This window comes from Oryza glaberrima, chromosome 7 (assembly GCF_000147395.1).
Source record: "Oryza glaberrima chromosome 7, OglaRS2, whole genome shotgun sequence".
Classification (NCBI taxonomy): Eukaryota; Viridiplantae; Streptophyta; class Magnoliopsida; order Poales; family Poaceae; genus Oryza; species Oryza glaberrima.
Genome location: NC_068332.1, coordinates 1,713,316 through 1,732,896, shown reverse-complemented (window position 1 = coordinate 1,732,896; position 19,581 = coordinate 1,713,316). Strand labels below are relative to the sequence as shown.

At 38.7% G+C, this 19,581-nt stretch overlaps 1 long non-coding RNA gene and 1 pseudogene across 1 annotated transcript; one reads left to right on the top strand and one right to left on the bottom strand.

The window, feature by feature from the left end:
* Positions 1 to 12,718: 12,718 nt before the first annotated feature.
* LOC127780826 (uncharacterized) lies at positions 12,719 to 13,188 on the bottom strand. Its single transcript, XR_008018829.1, has 3 exons — positions 13,153 to 13,188; positions 12,983 to 13,082; positions 12,719 to 12,793 (listed from the first exon to the last, which is right to left on the bottom strand). It is a non-coding gene; the product is annotated as an uncharacterized LOC127780826 (long non-coding RNA).
* Positions 13,189 to 14,185: 997 nt separating this feature from the next.
* Positions 14,186 to 15,879, top strand: LOC127780825 (uncharacterized; annotated as a pseudogene).
* Positions 15,880 to 19,581: the final 3,702 nt, after the last annotated feature.

Here is a 19,581-nt window from a genome sequence, read left to right as displayed (position 1 = left end):
AAAAAAGGCATTGAATGAGAAAAAAAATCGTCAACCGATAATCAAACTATCGTATGTCTTGAAAGTGATAAAAGGTGCTCGGAAATAGTTGAAGTAATTGAATAGGAGGATCACTAGGACTATAGCCCTTGGTAGAGTTAGTAAAGAAGAAAATGAGTGTTAGAAGCCACATGAGATGTGTGCGTGGATAGGCCTTCTGTATAATTGGAGAAAAGAAAAAAAACAACTCATGTTCACGGAATACATGAAATTTTGAATTTGGCTTACAGATAGAAATGAAATCCCTAATCTGGTAATCCGGCCACATCCCCTACCGTCTCTAAGCTCCCCGGTCGACTCCCTTTGGTGTATCCATTAGCCGCGGGACTCTGGTGATGGTGTGATGCACAGCACATCACACCTTTGGATTTCTTTTTTGAATCCTTTTATTTGAATTCAAAATTTGTTCCTATAAAATTTTCATGGAACTGAAGGTGATCATGAAGCCAAGCTGGGTCTTATTTTACAAGTGGATTGGCCTAATATCTCTGCTGATCCCAGAACATCCAAACAAAATCCGATCAATCGGATCGGATTTAGACAGAGTACTTTGATCCCCTTATAGCACATCCTTCCGTCTTTAACCTGAAACAATGGGGCCCGGCCGGCCTTTATTTGTGAGCTGCTGCAGCTGGCGAGGAGCATTTCCTTCTAGTGCAAATATATGCAACAATGTGATAGATCAGCATGAGCACAAGCAAAGAACCATGCACGTTCCAAAATGAAAAGGAGAGATCGAGTGTATAAGCAATGCAAGCGATCCAATATATTCCAAATCTCTTTGAGAAGAGAGGGACGTGTCAGAGGAAATGAAAAGAAAAGGTGTGGCAATGCAAGCCAAAGCAGGGCCATGCAATTTAATAAAGCACTAAAACATATTACCACATATATGTACTCTCTCTGTTGAAAAAAGGAAAGCAAATAGCCTACGAACTGAGCTAAACAACTACTGGCTTGCAATGCTTAACCCAATCACACCTGTGGAAGAAATAAAGGAGCTGATACAGCTGGGTGCATCACCCTAGAAGACGGACTGGCAGATGACATCATTTGGAAATGGACGGAGAGTGGTCACTGCTTGGTCAAAAGCACCTACTTATCACAATTTGAGGGGTTAACTACAAGAGCAGATTTTGCGCCTTTGTGGACCATAGTTGCTGAACCTAAGCACCGTTTCTTCGGATGGCTTATCCTTCATCAAAGAGCGCTCACTGCGGAAATTTGCTTCGACGACATTGCCTTGGTGATTGGATATGCAGCTTATGCACCAGTGCTTTCTAGGATGCAACACACCTCGCAAACAGTGGCGAAGCCAGGATTTAACCATGAGGGGGGGCCAATTACCAATGAGTAACAATGTTACGAATAAATAGCACAAAAATATTCATTGGTTTCAAAATCTCATTCGTGTAACAATGCATATTAATATATAATACACTACTGGACAAATTCCTGGTAGTATTTTCAGTAAAAAAAAAAGCATATTAATATATACTAGTATATCCACTTTACCAACTTGGCAATACAAGATAATCATTTTTAGGCTTATACGACATGTAGAAAATTATTTATCTCAATTAAATTTAGCCTTATAGTTACAACTATATCATACATACATATAGTTAATTTTAGTAGTACTGACTTAATAATAACAACTCTAAATAAGTTGCATGCACATCCAGGTAGCAAGTAGAAATATCAAGGCCAAACACTCAAATTAACTTGTTAATTAGCTGTACTTGTTTTGCTTGTGAAGAGGGCCTAATTAATCATGTGATTAGCTGGTACTGAAATAAATTAATCTCGTGTCCGCCACTCCCTGGCTCTGCCACTGCTCGCAAAAGAATGCTCGTTCGCGGATACGGTATGGAAACAAGTGGGCAATTGGAAGGAATTCCAAGCCCCACAACAACAAGCAACGCAAAACCATCACAGATTGGTGGAGTGAGCTCTGTAACGCCGTACCTAAAACAAAACGAAAGAAGATATTGGGCACCTTGTTGATGACGTGGTGGAAATTATGGATGGAACACAATAGAAGAATTTTCCAACAACTGTCGAAGAATGAATTCCAAGTCGATTTCCTAGTGAAGGAAAATATCAACCTAAGGAAAAAAAGGTGTGGGCTAGTTGTGCGGGATTGATGGTGGGGAGAACCTTTTGATAGTAACGTGTTTACTTATCGAACTAAAATCACTGAGAGTAATTGATTTACTTAACGGAAGAATTTTTTGGAGAGGGAGAGATGGGGGAGTTTGTGCGGGATGGTGTGGAGGGGGGGGGTGTGAGGGAAGTAGTTTAGTTATAGCGCACCTTGGGTGCGGTCTAGTGCATCCCTATATATATATATATATATATATATATATATATATATATATATATATATATATATATATATATATATATATATATATATATATATATATCCCACCCCGCTCCCACCTACACATGCTCCCCCCTGCCCCCACCAGGTTCATACTATGCAGTTAAAATTTAACTCACTGACGACCAATCTCGATCCCACACTTGCACCCCCTCCACCCACGCCCACAATCCAAGTAAATTTTTTACTTGATGTTATTGTTACTGTGGAAACACGGCAGTCTGGAAGATCTGCTTAACTCCAGTGTAGGTCCAAGGCATACCTCGAAGTGCTAAGGGCGTGCCAACTGGTTTGATCTTGCAACCAAAAAGGAAACAAAAGACGGGATTAGTCAGCCGATAGCGTATCGTTGGTGGTCCCAGCCAATTGGATAAGACTAAACCGGCTATAGACTTGATGGATCAAGAAATATAATACCCTAATTATGTCCTATCGGCTGTAATATTGTCTATGAAGATTAATAGGATAGCTTAAGACAATACTGAGAAAATAGTCGATACAATGATATTTAAAGTAGTAAAGATAACGTACTAGCTAATACTCTATTACAAACCTATATAAGCATATCAATCTATAGCGGTGTATCAAGTAAAGATTGATAGTCAATATTAATAGATAGCCGATATGACCTAGACTTGATATAAAGCTATTAGGTGATCTATCTATATAGATGGTGAATATACATGAAACAGATAAAAAAACATGCATATTAGATAAGATCGGCTGAAACCCTGATACTACCCATTATTAGCCAAAGACAGGCTAGAGATCATGATTCTAAGCACGACTTAGCAGATCTAATGTACTGATGTAGCACTAAGTATGAAAAGAAGCACACTATCTAGACAATCAAGCCATTGACTAACTTTGCAGGGTGGTAGACACCTAAGCTAATCTAGCCTAGCAAGACAATTTAGACCGGTAGAAACCCTAAAACGAGAAGCAGCCGATAGAGCTAAATCGATATGCTAAAGCTAGATTAACAGAGACTTATGATAACGATGGTCATAAAACAAGGACTAATATATCTAAAACAACATAGTAGTCCCGATAGCACGATCCATCAAGACGGGCTACCTCTGTGGAGAGGGCTCGCCAAAAAAACAAGTAAAAGGAAAAGGTAGCGATGCGCCGAAGTTGTATTGGATTGTCTCCCGTATTACAGTGCTATGGGGTTTATATTTATACCCCGAGTACAAAGTTAGTCCATTATGGACACGACTCACACCTTTCCAAAGTTAAGATACAACCAAGACCATATATATATGGCAGTCTTTTGCCAAAACTATCAAAACCGACATAACTAACCTAATTATTAGATACAATTGCCTTAAATGAGTTTTATCTCTATTTGGCAATAACGGTTAATCCAATCTAAGCCCATGCCAAGCCCGACTCTAGCTGTATCGGCCGCATCGGCCATTAGTCTCTTTGAATCAATCTTCAGCCTCTGCTTCCAGCCGATGCGCAGTCCGACTCTAAGTCCAACTCGATTCAACACCAAACCCGTTTCAATCTTCTTCCTCCTTATTCGAACATGATGCCAAATTCTATCGTTAACACATACCCAACTTTTAGCATATATACACATGTGCTGTTCCCCCACCCCGTAACCAACCACCATATACACACACACACATATGTATATATATGTATATATATATCTTTACCTATTATAAAAGTTTAAGATGTTTTTGCCAGGGATTTTCGTACGTCATCCGAGTAATGCGATGCACAAAGTCCGATTCCCTCCCCGTGCGGTTTTTTGCGATTTTTCTAACAAAAAAGCCTAAAAGAATCGGACTCTAATCCAACCAAATAAAGTCAAAAGAGAGATCCACAAGAACTCAAATACACCATAAAAAATCCACGAGCAGATCAACCGATTGCTCCCAACCCCTTTGCACAAAATCAAAGAATCACTCAATTGCGATCCCAAATCAAAATCAAGAATCCCACAAAATCAACATCCAAAATTAAAAAAAAAAACAAACCCTAACCCTAGCTGCCTCGCACAGCCGCCCTCCTCGTGGTCGCCGCCGCCATCATCGTCCGCAGCCGCCGTCGTCGTTGCTGTTGTCCGCATCGCCGCCTTCCGCCGCGACCGGCTCCCGAGCCCACCGCCGCTCCCGGCGCGTCGCCACACCGGGGAAGGGGCCGACGCTGTCAGATCCGCCGCGGGAGGGAGGCGAGAGGGGTCGGACGAAGCCGCTGCCGCCGGATCCATCCTCGGCTGCCACCACCGCAGCCGGATCCACTCGCGGTCGCCGTCGCCGGACCCATCGCGCGAGAGGCAAGAGAGAGGGCGAGGGGGAAGGACGGTCGGGAGGAAGAGAGGGATGGGGAGGAGGAGGGGGAGCGACGCCGCCGGGAGGGGGAGGAGGAGTGGCGAAGGGGGAGAGGTGCGAGCAGTGAGAGGGGGGGAGGCGGCTCGTGGTGGGTAAGGAAAGGGTGTTGAGGGTTAGGGTTAGCGGTTTTGATGTTTTTAGAATCAATCCGAGCCGTCGATGAAAATGAACGGATCAGGTTGATCCCGCGTCGGGCTGGCCTCCCTTCCCGGGCCGCAACACTGCCGGGCTGCTGGGCCGTGCGCGCGAATGTCCTAGCAGGCCGGCGGGTCTAAACTCTAAAGAGGCCTTTCTTTCGTTCTTTCTTTCTTTCTTTTAACTTTCATTATTTCTCTAGAAATATATTTTCTTAAAGGCCCATATCTTAGAAAACTCAACCTAATAATATAATATTATAAATTTGGTATAATTTTAGTTTATCCGTTGCAACGCACGGGCATTTTTTCTATTATATGTATATATATATATATATATATACATATATATACATATATATGTGTGTGTGTATATAGATATATATGTGTGTATATATATATATGTATATATATATATATATATATACACACACACACACATATTTGAATGGCCAAGGGTTATGCCGATTAGAAGCCACACGAAATGTGTGCGTGGATAGGCCTTCCGTATAATTGGAGAAAAGAAAAAAGAACAAGCCCTGTTCACGGAATACATGAAAATTTGAATTTGGCTCACAGATAGAAGCGAAATCCCTAGTTCGGTAATCCGGCCACATCCCCTTCCCTCTCTAAGCTCCCCAGTCGACCCCCTCGATGTATCCATTACCTGCAGAACTCTGGCAATGGTGCGATGCACAACTATTGACGCGAAAAATACAATGCCTAGGAGATCTGGTTAGCTCCAGTGCAGGTCCTAAAATATCAGGCATGCCAGTCAATTTGATAAATTGATGATCGAAGAGCCGATCGGCCAAAAAGCCGATGTAGCATTTCTAGCCGATGTCGATAGGGTTTTGAACAATCAGCTATATATCCGATGTAGATTCTGACACTTACATAAAGATAATGGAAGAACTTGAATAAACAATCCAATTGGCTGATGATAAGCTGATGATAATATGATGAAGTAACTGTCCAATGAACCAATCGACCGATATTGATACCGAATATTAAATGTCGGCTCGATGAATAAAGCATACCTCGGCTAGAATCCGATATAAAGATAACTTATTGGCTAGCACTCGGATAAAATAGTATACATGAGTTACCAGGCTAGATTAGTTCTATGATACGACAGTAAACTCAATAGGTCGAACCAAACCAATACAACATTAAGTCTACAACAATGAATAAACCTAATAAAGTTGATAAATCATGTATAAAGTGATGGATATAACAAATCTATTTAAAACAGCATTGTGATTGTAGAGATATATTAGCTAAGACAGAAGATCGGACCTAACTAAGACAGTCCCAACTAAACCGATGTGTCTCTAAACACAATGTGATTAAAGATAGAATTGAAATATCAGGTAGACAACTATACCAACTGAACCAGAGCAATCCAAGAGATCGAAGCAATGCAACCTTGAACAACACCAATATAGCCGATATAACTGCCAAGGCCAGCGGAACTTTAGGGCTTACCCCTTCACCATAGATCGAAGCCGATGCAATCCCGCGTCAGGTGCCATATTCCGCCGGTGATAAAAACCTCAGAAAAGAGGGTGGCGATGCGCCAAGAGTAGTTGTATTAATCTGTGAGATAGATTACACAGACCCTGATGTACATATTTATACCCATGGGTAGATACTAGTCCATATTAGACACAACACATGTTTCCTAAAGACAAAAGGAAATATACAAGTCCTGATTAGACACTAGACAAAACTACTAAACCTTGACTAATTAAACTGTCATGCCATGGTCTTCATGATTCCTTTTTAAATTCGAGCTCTTCTGGATAAGCTTTCCATTGATTGATTGTACTCTTTCCTTAACCGAATCCATTAAATAATCTTACCAAATTTTGGCATTAACAACGGCACATCACACCTTTGGATTTCTTTGCTGAATCCTTTTATTTGAATTCAAAATTTATTCCTATAAAGTTTTCGTGGAACTGAAGGACAAGAACAGGAATAGGGATCATGAAGCCAATAGACTTATTTTACGAGTGGATTGGCCCAAGATCTCTGCTGATCCCGACCCATCCAAACAAAAAAATCTGATCGGATTGGATTTAATTAGACGCAGTACTTTGATCCCCTTAGCACATCCTTCTGTCTTTAATCTCTGAGACAATGGGGCCCCGGCCGGCCTTTATTTGTGAGCTGCTGCAGCTGGCAAGGAGCATTTCCTTCTAGTGCAAAATATGCAATATATGCAACAATGTGCATGATAGATCAGCATGAGCAGAAGCAAAGTCCCATGTTCCAAAATGAAAAGGCTAGATCGAGTACGCATACGCAATGCAAGCGATCCAATATATTCCAAATCTCTCTTTAAGGAAAGAGGGACGTGTCAGAGGAAATAAAAAGGAAAAGGTGTGGGCAATGCAAGACAAAGCAGAGCCGTGCAATTTAATAAAGCACTAAACCATCTTACACATATATATATACATCCTTCATTGCTAATTGTCCATCATATTATAGGACTGCACACGACCTAGAAAGAACAGTACTATAAAATTATATCCCACTAATTTCTAAAGCTTAACGTGTAAATATGTCACGTTATGATCCACTAACAATTATTACTTTTAAGCATCATTATGTTATATCATGTCAATTTTTTTAGCACTTATGGTCTAAGTTATTTTTCTTCTTTTGTTCTCTCAAACAACATCATTTTACTTTTACCTTTGAATCATGATTTTACATATTATTTAAATTTAAACCACACCAACTTATGTAAACTTATGTTTATCTAATCTTATGTTGTTTAAGCTATCTTACATATTATTTTTACCTATCATTATCATAGTAAATTTTCGTAGCAACACGCGAGATTTTACCTAGTTACATTTAATTTGATAACAAATTCAATGACTTTCTAGCAACTAACAAACCATGCAAAATATTGCATGTTTGTTATAAATGGTTGTGTGCATGGCTGCATGCATCCATCAATACCCATTTACTTCCATGCATACATAAGGAGAAGATTTAGTGAAGGAAAACTAATATGATGATTATTTGGGGATAATTAAAAAAATATATGGTGATTAATTGGGAATTGGGGGAATATGTAGCTTAGCTATAGTTTCTGAGAAAGAAGTCTTGAGAGACAAGCATGGCGAATAAATCTATCTATTAACTTATTAATAAAACAATAGAAAAAGAAGTCTCCACGTTTGCTCTTATGATCTAGAAAATCCCACATTAATTGAAATAAAATAAGAAAAAAAGAGAAAAGAGAATCATATTAGAATTACAATATGTGGAAACGGACAAGAAAAACAGAGAAAAAACCGAAGGAAATTAGGAGTACGTGCAAACGGACAAGGGATTATTTAGAAAAGTATGAAACACCAATTTTGGAAACTGTACAGGAGAAACTAATCGTAACCATACTCATGCATGGCCGTGACAACCATGTCGGCAATTTATTTGTCCGTTTCTAATTGTACAATATATAGTGCATGCCATGCTAATAATACATTAGAGATAATTACAAGATGCCACTAATAGTCTTAAGAGTATTAAGATGGAGGGAGAAAACAAACAAATCATTTCTTCCTATATAGTTGGTACCCACTACAAGTCATTTATACTATAAACCTCAAATTCTGTGAGGCCACATCATCAAGATTATATTGACCATTAGATCATCTTGTGTCTATGCAAATCAACCGTTAGATCAAGTTCTTTTCAGTCGATGGCATCTGAGAGGACCAATCTTCCTTTATAGTTGGTACCCACTACAAGTTATTTATGCTATAAAACTCAAAATCTGTGATGCCACATCATCAAGATTATATTGACCATTAGATCATCTTGCGTCTATGCAAATCAACCGTTAGATCAAAGTTCTTCTCTGCCAATGGCATCTGAGAGGACCAATGCTTTTTGTCTTCCTCTTAATTACCTCATGCATCATTATATTTCCCTTTATCACCAACCACTAACCAATACATCTCCCACCCGAAGACTACATCACAACATTTGTGTCTACCTCTTTCTCATTCCCTTTAATTTTTCTTATGCAAATACTAACCATATCTAGGTTGATCCAATGGATTTTCTTGGAATATTTATGATTGAACACGCTTCCTCAATCATCTAAGCAGGAAATGCCAATGGTCCAATGAAATTTGTTTTGTCACTATCATAGATGACATCGAAAATTTGTTGGTACAGATTACAACACTTGATGATCTTTACCAATTGCAAGGATGTCATAGGTGAACATGTTTCTTGAAATTACTATTTTTATGTACCCAATAGTTTTTTTTAAGATCATATACCAACATATGCATGCAGCGTTATCCGTATTTTCTCTTTGTTTTCTCGAAAAAGAAATATTTTATTAGTCGTTTAAAATATCTAAATGAGATCTTAAGTCAATTTAGCACATAATAAAAATAGTGTCATGTTTGCTACCATTCATGGTTCTTTGAAATGGGAGTATCTTAATTACCGTTCATGGTTCTTCGAAATGGGAGTATCTTAATTGGAATCATATCATTTCTATTCACATAGCAATACAATGTACAGATCGAACGTTCAAGCATGTTGATCATGCAATTATGATAAATTTACGACTATATGTTCCCTTCTGTGTAATGATACTATACCAATTGTCAAAAGTTCTAGAATTACATTTTACAAATTCACGATACAGCTATCCCACAGCAACGCACGGGGTATCAACTAGTATACTAGATGATCCATCACGTCTGCTATATAGACATACGAATTACTATATTAATTAGAATATCGTACATTGGTCGATTTGGTTCAGCATGGTTACAATTTTAAATTATGTTGCAATTTCAATATTTTTCTACAACAAAATATGAAAGAATATATGTTATTGTGTGAAAAAAAAATTATAGCGACGCTAACCATACAATCTGAATGGGCCACCATGTTTACTCTCATGGCCTAAAAATTCTCACATTAATCGAAAAAAATAGAGTTCATAAATAACAGAAATTCAGAATTAAAAAATATAAAATATTAGACAAAAAGTCTAGAGTCCATATAGGAATACAATTTATAAATAATTAAAATTCGAAATTAAAAAATACAAAATATTGAAAAATGAAGTTAGAGTCCATATATAAATATTGAAAGAAGAGTTTAGAGTACATATAGGAATATATAATTAACTAAAAGTCAGAATTAAAAAATTCAAAAATTAAAAGTAGAGTTTAGTGTCAATATAGAAATACAATTTAGAACAACAAAAATTCAAAATTTAAAAGATAAGCAAGATTGAGAGAAGAGTCTAGCGTCAATATAGAAATATAATTTATAAATATATGAAATTCGGAATCAACAAATAAGGGATATTGGAAAAAAATAGTGTAGAGTAAATATAGGAATACAATTTATAAATATCTGAAATTTTAAAAATAAGAAATATTGGGAAAAAAATCAAGAGTCCATATAGGAATACAATTTATCAATAACAAAAATTCAAAATTAAAAAAATATTAAAAGAGCAGTTTAGAGTACATATAGAAATACAATTTATAAATAACTAAAATTCGGAATTAAGAATAATGAATATTAGAAGATGAGTCTAGAATAATGAAATCCGAATTAAAAAATAAAAAATATTGAAGATGAGTCTAGAATCCATGTAGAAATACAGTTTATAAATTTGAAATTAAAAAATAATTAATAACTATTACGTATATACAATGGAATATGAATATCACGTAGTTGTTAGTTTGATCAAGAATTTAAAATTATGATGCCATTTTAATATATTTTATAAAATATAAAAATATTTAAGCTATTATATCAGAAAAAAATATAACAATGCTAGCCGCGCAATTTACACGGGCCACCATGCTAGTTAAAGGAAAAGAAAACGACAAAAGGCATATATGCGCATATGCATGAGATGGGGTCATGCATGGGGGCCGCCGGATCGGACCATCGATGGATTAGTATTTAGCCAATCCATGTCCTGTCTCAATCGCATACACCTGCTCTGCACTACTGCTATCCGATAATTAAACTAGTTGATCCTACATATTCATTCTATCTGCGGGCCAGGCGGTTCGATCGTCCGTTCGATCGTATACCTATACCAGGTAATCTCGCTCGCTCATTTCTAACCTAGCTCGGCGCCCTTACTTTTTTTTTTCTATAGCTTGTTTTTTTAAAAAAAATAATAATAAAGAAGCAACTTCCTTCGATTAGTTAGTTTGGCATCGGTTTTTTTTTAATTGTAAATAATACTCTAGCTTAGCTAATTTTATCATCCTTAAGGTATGCGGAGAGAGATACCATAATGTAAAATTTGGTATCTTCAGATATTAAATACCTCGAGATAAAAAAAAATTTTAGTGTAAAATTTAGATACCTTAAGATACTTTCTCAAGAACCGTAAAATTTTTCAATGCTTTTACGGAGACCTGTTTTAATTTATACTAGCTAGCTACCGTTTACATACTTACACACATGTTAATTAGTTTTTGATTAATTGTTGCATGTTGTGATGATGTGTACACGATCGAGCTTGTTAATTAGGCCTCATCTTTTCACTTATGTTTATGCTTATCAGTCAAAATTTGAATTTTCAACCTTAAATTTGGAGTTGATTTTGAGGTTTTTTCATCAAAGTTTATTTTTTAGTATTTGCTTTTAGATCGTAAAGAATATGTATATAAAAGTTTTACGCACCAATTTCTTTTCGTTTGCAAATATGCCATTTCGTTTATTTCACGAATAAGAGAAACGATGACTTCGATATATAGTTTGCGTAATTATTTAAGGTCGGAATTGTTGCTAGATTTATTGCCCAAGTATTTTAATTTCCCTCACAAGAAAACTAAAACATTCGATTTGTGGACCTGGGATTTGAACTCGATCCCGATGGTAGACAGCAGCTAGCCACACTGCGCATGTGTTTCGTGACTAGTTACATATATACAAGTTACCATACTGTAACTGAAATATATACACACACACACATAAAATAATGTAATAGTTACGTTATATTTGAAATTTTGTTTTTAATTAAAAAAATATACTATATCTCTAGCTATATATAGCTACTCCCATTAATTAAGATCGAGTACCATATATATATAATACTAATGTTGAGTTAGCACTGATGATCTTCAGCTAGCTGGCCTGACTGCCTTTGATCGAGACGATCGATGAACGACACAAGTTCAGTTCCCAGAAACTGTAGTGATGCTGATGTGAGCTTGCTCGAGAAGCACGTGAAACCGGAGATATGGCGACTGAACTCTCTGTTGGCGGTGAACGTGATGTTGGTGGGAGTGGTTGTCGGGATTGGAGCTTATGCCCCGCGCTACCGACACCATCCCTTGGCTCGCTTCCTCTTCGGGTGCCGCTGCACTCTTCGTCAGTGGCGGGCTCAGGATTTTCAACTTGGGTATTCGAAATTAGAAGAGGTAGAAAAAAATTTTCAACCCAAAGTCTAATAATTATATAATATATAACGATATAAATATGATTTCATAAAGTCATAGATGGATAGATAAAATTGATCATAAATTGAATGTGTTAAGCATATTAGAGTATAATACTAAACTATTAATTGACAAAACATATCAAATTTATAGAGCATACAAAATGGCAAAATGATAAGAAATCTTATAATTTAGAGAAGAACTTTCCGTTTCTTGATATTTTGAAAATGATTGAAGAAGAAGTATGTAAACAAGGTCATAACATCTTTAGGGAATAGCATGTATTTATCATAGTAAAGTGGAACCATTCCTTTATAAGGCAAGGGTGTTATTATTTCAAGCATTAAATGTGCGTCTACCTTGACAAGTCTCTCCTTGACATTACATAAGCTGTATTGATCACTTCAGATGAATATTTGCATAAACCTGATCAAGATAAAAGGTGAATTAGGGAAACAAACTTGTTGATGGGATAAAAGTTATGATGAAAGTGACTGACTGCAGATGAACTATATTACATGCAGCAAGACCTTATAACTAATGCACTTTAGAATGATCTGTTTTGTGTTGCTGACCAGAAGTTTGGCACTAACGTCTAACGAGAAATTTCTATACCTGCTGGCAGTACCAGAAAAGATCCATCAGGCGACCATGCCAATCTCCGAAAGAAAGATGGTAACGTTTCGTCATGAAACAAATGAGCTCTAACTGGTGGCTGAAAGACAAAGGTAGCTAATTTAGAACAACGAATAACCAAAGAATGCCACAGAGTGCATTAACCAAACCTTGGACTCATCATGATTTTGATGTTCTGCCTTCACCAGTGTATGCTGGCAAACAAAGTTCATCCTATCTGTGTTCTTTGACTTGCCTTGGGGCATACCTTATTATTGTCGCGCCGCCGTGGGGATGCGCCGATGGCGCCGTGCGCGGTGGCTAGTCACGAGTCGCGCGGCCGGCCTGCCGGCAGCCTCGTCGGCGCCGTAGTCGCCGGCTCGACGGCTCGCTGCCGCCGCACCTGCACGCCACACGCCTCCTCTTGCTTTGCTCGGCTCCGGTGGTGGTGGACTGGTGCCTGGTGGTCTAGGGTTTGGGCAGGTTAGATGGGGAGGGGAATTAGGGAAAATATAGAATGGCTGAGATGTGGCCCAATTAGAGTGTGGGCTGAGAGGAAAGGGGGAGGGGAGTGGGAAATTTAGGTCCAATAGTGGAGAAATGGTGAAACAAGACCCAATATAAGCAGTTTAAGCTCTTTTTTTTAATTTTTTGAATACATATACGAACTATAGAGTATATATACCTTTTTTTTTTTGCAAAAATCTTGGGTATACATTTGAATACCCTTGAATACATACTGGGCCCGCCCCTGCTCTTCATGCCTATAATCCTCGTTTGCTCTTGGACGGAATCCTCGGCTTGTGCTAGGATACATGAAGAAGGACGACCTACCAGTACTGCAAGTAGCTGATGTAGCATCGTCTGCAGGCCCTAGTGATCATCATGTGCCTCCTCCGCCACTTCTAGTTATGGGAGAGGGCACTGTTAATGTACAGAAAGGGGCCAATAGTTACACTACTGTTGATAATCTACAGCAGAGAGCAGCTGGCCTGGTGACCTTAGATAAAGTTTGGCAGCTAATGGATGACGACACGAATTATTTTCTGACAAGGAGGACACCTGAAGCTGGTCGCCTCCTGAAACTCAAACTCAAACTCAAAGATGTTTGTCTTTCATTTGCATTGTTCAAGCTGTTACGTTGTCGATTTGCAAGGTACACAGCTGATGAGCTCAAGTTTACCTGGGTCGAGAACTTCTTTTGGCAAGACCTGTTGCTCAGTACACATGATGGTGGAAGCAGCAGCAGCAGGGTATTTAAGGTTATAGAAGATGAGCTCTCATTCATTCACGATTATTACTATTCATCCATCGGTATCTTGTATTCAAACACTTGGCTTCCTATCCTCACCTTCACTATCTCACTCCTCACCTTGGGTTACACCTTATTTGTAGCCCTTATCATGACCCTTGCAATTGCTGTGTCTGATTTATCCGACAGGTCCCAACTAGCCTGTAGACTGACATGCATATTCAAAAGTGAAAGTACAGTCTTGTGGAGGACCAGTGACAAGTATATACGTATACATTTTGGAAGTTTCATATTGTTTGATCTAGTGCCAGTTCTTCTTCTCTGTGTGCTACTTGTGCTTTCCGAGGCGAGGGATATTGCTTCCCTTTTCTGCTCTAACTGGACCAAAGTTGTTCTCATCTGCCGCTACCTGCGAACAAATCATCACAAGACCGCATCGTCACCTGGTGTAATTAATATGCCAAGACGACGATCATGTGTTGGATGCTTATTGCGATGCAGTTGCTGCAAGCTGGTGAATCACCCATGGAAGGACAACATCAACCTCTGCTCAATCCTGGAGATGCATCCGGCGCCAATATTGTGTCATCTTCTCCGGCGCCTCATCCCTTGTCTGCCGCTGCCAGAGAAAACCAAGAGCGTCAAGGCTGTGCCAGACCAAGTGAAGTCCGCCATCATCGACAAGCTCAGGAGCAGCAAGGGGAGGCAGCTGACCAAAGGCACGGCGTCTCTGGGCAGCGACAACCAGAACCAGCTGCTCTGGGCTTGCTCCTGTGGCGCCGAGGGCAGCAGCACAAACGACGTCCTCCTGGTGTGGCACATCGCCACCACCATCCTTGAGGTAAGGTATCCAAGTCCAAGTACAACTGCAAGCTCAAGCAACAGGGTTGTTGCCACTCACCTGTCAGGCTACTGCGCCTACCTGGTGGCCTGCTGTCCTGAGCTACTCCCCGACGACGATGGCTGGAGCAAGGACCTGTACAAAGCCGTCAAGGAGGATGCCCGGAAAGCCCTCGCTGGAGTCAGCCATGCCCATGCTCCGGCGTCGTCACCGGAAGAGGAGTACAAGAAGCTGGTCCAATTGCTGGGCGCAGACGAAGACAGCAGGCACAAGGTGGTCAAGAATGGCAGGAAGCTGGCAGGGCAACTGGTGGAGTTGGGGGAGGCGAAGGCGTGGGAGGTTCTTGCCGGGTTTTGGTCGGAGATGATCCTCTACCTGGCGCCGTCCGACAACCTGGACGCCCACGCGGCGGCCATCGCCCGCGGCGGCGAGCTCATCACGCTGCTCTGGGCGCTGCTCAACCACGTCGGCATCATCATCAGGCCCAGTGCTTCATCTGCTGTTTAAGTTTGTCTTATTTAAGTGCTGATTAATGCGTGTTTTCTTTGGCTTGTGGGCTGTTTGTTACTATATTTCGCTATGTCTGCTAGCTGCTTCTGATTGTTTATTACAGCTAGCGTACGTGTCCAGTGTGTGATTAATTCAAAATGGAACATTTTGATTTCTTTCTCTTTTTTTTTATTTTCTCTCTCTCTCTCTCTCTCTCTCTCTCGAGGAGCAATTTTTTTTATGTATGGTTGTTGACATTAAAGCTGATTGCTTTCTTTCTTAATTTCTTGATGGATAATGGAATAATGAATTGATTTCTTTTTCTTCACAATCCAATGATGAGATCAACGACGAATACAGTAGTACGTAATTTGTTAGCTAGAGAGCTGGGCCTCACCATGAGAGCTTTTACGGTTGTGCCTAGCGATCCCCGCCTCGTCCAATATCTCCTTGTCCTATTTCTATAAATCGGTTGTAGAGATAAGGATTAAAGATTGATATATATATTGTACCTTGATTGGGTATCCTTCAATATTACGTAGTGATTATTTCGCTAACAGTAACGTTGATCAGTGGTAGCAGCGTAGCATTTCAGAGCTCATGTGTGGTCTGGAAATAACCTGAAACAGCTCCACACCTCTTCATGAACTGTGCTTTCACGAGGCAGGTCTAGAACATGATTTGGAAGAGATTGGGTCTACACATGCCAGCCTCCTCCTCCTTTGGTGAAAAATATAATTTCTTGAGTTGGTGGGAATTAAACTTGCCGAAGGGAGATGGCGAAGGAACAAAAGAAGATCTTTTGACGGAATAATCATTTACCCGGCATGGGGCATTTGGTTGCAGCGATCGAAATGATGCAATTTTCAACGAAACATATATATAGCAGTGAATCAGGTGGCGAATTCGATCATGACAATGGAGTAAGCTCAGATGAACACTTAATTAGGTGATACTGTGCCGCTTGCAAATGCTTATTGCCGTTGGTTACCTAAAAATTTTGTATCCCCCCCTGGGGTCTTATGTGCCCTCTTGTAAGGATGATCTCCTGTTTTTCTCCCCTTCTATTAATGAAACTAGCTGGGTGGCCCGCACAATTACGCGGCTAGCACCTAAGCAAAATCATATATTTTTTTTTAGTATGATTTTACTTAAAATTTATTAAATAACTATCTCATTGTCTTAAGAGTTTGAAAGACCAAACCTTATCATCCTCGTGTTTCTAATTATATAGTTTTCTAAAAGTCACATCAGTTGGTACCCATTATGTCATCTCCTTCTTTATTTGCTTGCTCGATCTACCACTGTTTCTATTCATTCTCCTTGGAACCTTTAAAAATTGGATCTTATAGTTTTTAGACTTTATTGTCACGTTGGGTTTCGTTTTTATAATTTCTAGACGTCCTGTCAAACGTTGTCATTTTACTTATCTATGGCCCGTCCACTGTCTCTTCTCTTTATTGGCATTGAGATTTTAAAAATCGAACATAATTATCGTTTGGGTTCATTTTTAGTTTCTAGAAGTCGCGCCAAACCGTCAGCGGCTTTTTGCCATTGTACTTCTCTACGGCTCGCCCGCTGCCTCACTTCTTTATTATCATTGAGATTTTAAAATCGAACATGATTATTTTTTTTTTACTTTTTAGAAGTTCCAAACCTTTAAAAATTGAACCTTGTAGTTTTAGAGTTTATTGTCTTATTGGGTTTCATATTTTATAATTTTAAGAAGTCTCGTCAAACGATGCCACTATGCTCCTCTACGGCCCGTCCGCTGGCTACTCTTTATTGTCATTGTGATTCTAAAAATCAAACATAACTATCGTTGAAATTCATTTTTTATTTTCTAGAAGTCCTGTCAACTGTCGGCGGCTCTGCAACTATACTCATATACATCCCGCCCGCTGCTTCTAATCGTCAATATGATTATCAATGGGGTTTATTTTTTTTACTTTCTAGAAGTCCCGGTAATCGCCTTGCTCGTTTGCTTCACGGCATGCCTGTCGTCCCTCCTTTTAATCGTCATTAGGATTCTATTTGGTGTTTTATTAACAGTTTTTATATGTCATATTAAACGCCGGCACTCTAATTCTTTATAGGCCTGTTACGTAATTTTATCTTGTCATGTGTTTTAGATAGTCTTTTCTTTCAATAGTCTTTATTTTTATCACAAATTTTAGTTATTTATAAATTGTATTCCTAATTGAAATCTTTTTTTCTTTTTCTAATTTCAGAATTTATTTTTTTTTCCAAATTTTAATTAATATCGTATTGTGTTCTTTTAATATTTTTATTTTTTATTTTTAATTTCAGTTGTTTCAAAATTGTATTCCTACTTGAACTCTCTTCTAATTTTTCTAATTTTGGATATTATTTTATTTTTTTATTCTGAATTTTAATTAATCTCGTATTGGGTTCTTATACGGATTCTTCTTTCAATATTGCTTATTTTTAATTCCGAATTTCAGCTAATTTCAAATTGTATTCCTACTTGAACTCTTCATTTTTTTTAATTTCAGATTTTATTTTTATTTTTATTCCTAATTTTAATTAATCTCGTATTGGGTTCTTATATGGACTCTTCTTTAAATATTCCTGACTTTTAATTCCGAATTTCAGCTATTTTAAAATTGTATTCCTACTTGGACTATCCTTTTCTTTTCTAATTTTGGATTTTATTTTATTTTTATTTCAAAATTTTTATTAATCTCATATTGGGTTCTTATATGGAAACTACTTTCAATATTGCTTATTTTTAATTTCGAATTTCAGCTATTTTTAAATTGTATTTCTACTTGGACTCTTCTTTTTTTTCTAATTTTGGATTTTATTTTATTTTTATTTCGAATTTTGATTAATCTCGTATTGGGTTCTTGAAACTTATTTCAATATTGCTTTTTTTTAATTCCGAATTTCAGCTATTTTTATGTTGTATTTATACTTGGACTCTTCTTTTCTTTTTTCTCTTTTTCTCCGATTAATGTGGGAATTTCTAGCCCTCACAGCGAACGTGGTGTCTTCTTTTAAAGCTATTTTAATAATATAATAGATAGATAGATAGATGGTAGAGCTCCTGCCTGTTCCTGAAAAGAAAATCTGAACTTGGCTTTTCAAGTTGGTGGGCTTCATCTACTCAGCCTGTCAAACAGTACGAGGGCTCTAGGTTGGGCCGTTTTAGCAGGCTATGCACACTTGCCAACGAACGAACCAACATAGATATGTCCGTTTTTCAGTTTACCAGTGCAGTAAACACGGAAAAAAAATGAGCAAATTAACTAGTAGTACATTTGAGGCAAATTTTGTTACATGACATCGTGATTTTGTGGCTTTAGTTGTAGGACATTACACGAAATAATTTTCAGGGAAAAACACTCCATAAACATGGAATTTAGCTCATAGACACTATACCTATTAGAATATTCATTTATGGTTAAAGAGGAGAGAGAGAAACCACGTGAAAGTTGTAAAGTACACTAGGCACACTTTTTAGATGTCGCGTCATATGCCGGTTTTATTATGGATTTGTTACTATTTGACTAGTTCAGTCTAAACAGTGCGGCGCACTATTCATCTTCTCTCAGGTGGATCCAGAACGAGCAGTGGAGAGATGGGTGAGGGCGTCAGGATTCCGGCAAGGGAACGACCGGCCGTGATGGCCGCGGCTGAGCGTATCCTATAGTTTGACTCTTCCATTGGTGGCAGCAGCCAGCAAAGAGGAGGATCAAAATGACGGAACAGGACCAGCAATGGCACGGGCCTAGAGGAGAGAGAAACATCAGCGGTGAGCTCCGGTGGCGAACGTAACCGGGTGAGCGCGTCAAAATGTGTTCCCGGACAAGGGGGTTTCGTTTTCTTAGAACTTGTTGACAGATGTGGAGTGGAGTTTGTTGGGCGACGGTGGTGTGGATCTGGGAGAAAGGATGACCATGGCGGCCATCCATGCCAAGGAAAAAGCAGAGAAAGTGGAGGGCAAATCCTCACTGAGGCGATGCAGTGCTGCCGGCGCGACATTGCTGTCAT